Here is a 1641-nt window from a genome sequence, read left to right as displayed (position 1 = left end):
AATCTTCCATTGAGCTCCTTCCACACATATGTCCATGAGAACTTGGTCCAACCTTTGATTGAAGTTGACCCTTCTAGTGTAGGGGCTTTCATCTCCTTGCATCATAGGCAAGTTAAACGCCAACCTCACATTTTCCGGACTAAAATCCAAGTATTTCCCCCGAACCATTGTAACATAGTTCTTTGGATCCGGGTTTTTACTTTGATCATGGTTCTTGGTGATCCATGCATTGGCATAGAACTCTTGAACCATTAGGATGCCGACTTGTTGGATGGGATTTGTTTGAACTTCCCAACCTCTTCTTTGAATTTCATGTCGGATCTCCGGATACTCATTTCTTTTGAGTTTGAAAGGGACCTCGGGGATCACCTTCTTCTTGGCCACAACATCATAGAAGTGGTCTTGATGAGCTTTGGAGATGAATCTTTCCATCTCCCATGACTCGGAGGTGGAAATTTTTGTCTTCCCTTTCCCTTTTCTAGAGGATTCTCCGGTCTTGGGTGCCGGTAATGGTAATGGAAAAACAAAAAGCTTATGCTTTTACCACACCAAACTTAGAATATTGCTCGCCCTCGAGCAAGAGAAGAAAGAATAATATGAAGAAGAAGAAGAAAATATGGAGAAGAGGGGGTAGGTGTGTTTCGGCCAAGAAGAGAAGAGAGGGTTGTGTTGTGTGAAAATGAGGAAGAATGGAGGGCTATATATAGGGAAGGGAGGGGGGTTTAAGTTTCGGCCATATGGGTGGGTTTGGGTGGGAAATTGTTTTGAATTTTGAAGGTAGGTGGAGTTTATTGGGGAGGTTTATGGGGAGGAGTGGGTGGATGTGGTGAAGGGTTATTAGGGAAGAGAGATGGAGGTGATAGGTGAAGGGTTTTGTGGAAAAGTGTTTATTAGGAATAGAGAATGATTGAGAAGAGAGAAGAGAGTGAGTGGAGGTAGGTGGGGATCCTGTGGGGTCCACAGATCCTAAAATGATCCTGTGGGGTCCACAGATCCTGAGATGATCCTGTGGGGTCCACAGATCCTGAGGTGTTCAAGGATTTACAACCTTGCACCAAATTAGGCATGTAAAATGCCCTTGTACACCTCTGTCCACATCAATCACAGCTCTTGCTGTGGCTAGGAAAGGTCTTCCTAGGATGATGGATTCATCCTCTTCCTTTCCAGTATCCAGGAGTCCAGGACTATGAAATCAGCAGGGATGTAAAGACCTTCAACCTTTACTAACACGTCCTCTACTTGTCCATAAGCCTATTTTCTTGAATTGTCTGCCATCTCTAATGAGATTTTAGCAGCTTGCACCCCATAGATTCCCAGTTTCTCTATTACAGAGAGGGGCATGAGGTTTATCCCTGAACCAAGGTCACACAAAGCCTTAAAGATCATGGTGCCTATGGTACAAGGTATTATGAACTTTCCAGAATCCTGTTTCTTCTGAGGCAATGTCAGTTGATCCAGATCACTTAGTTCATTGGTGAACAAGGGAGGTTCATCTTTCCAAGTCTCAATACCAAATAATTTGGTATTTAGCTTCATGATTGCACCAAGGAACTTGGCAGCTTGCTCTTCAGTAACATCCTCATTTTCTTCAGAAGAGGAATACTCATCAGAGGTCATGAAGGGCATAAGGAGGTTCAATGG

This window comes from Arachis ipaensis, chromosome B10 (genome assembly GCF_000816755.2).
Source record: "Arachis ipaensis cultivar K30076 chromosome B10, Araip1.1, whole genome shotgun sequence".
Classification (NCBI taxonomy): Eukaryota; Viridiplantae; Streptophyta; class Magnoliopsida; order Fabales; family Fabaceae; genus Arachis; species Arachis ipaensis.
This window is presented reverse-complemented; position numbering follows the sequence as displayed.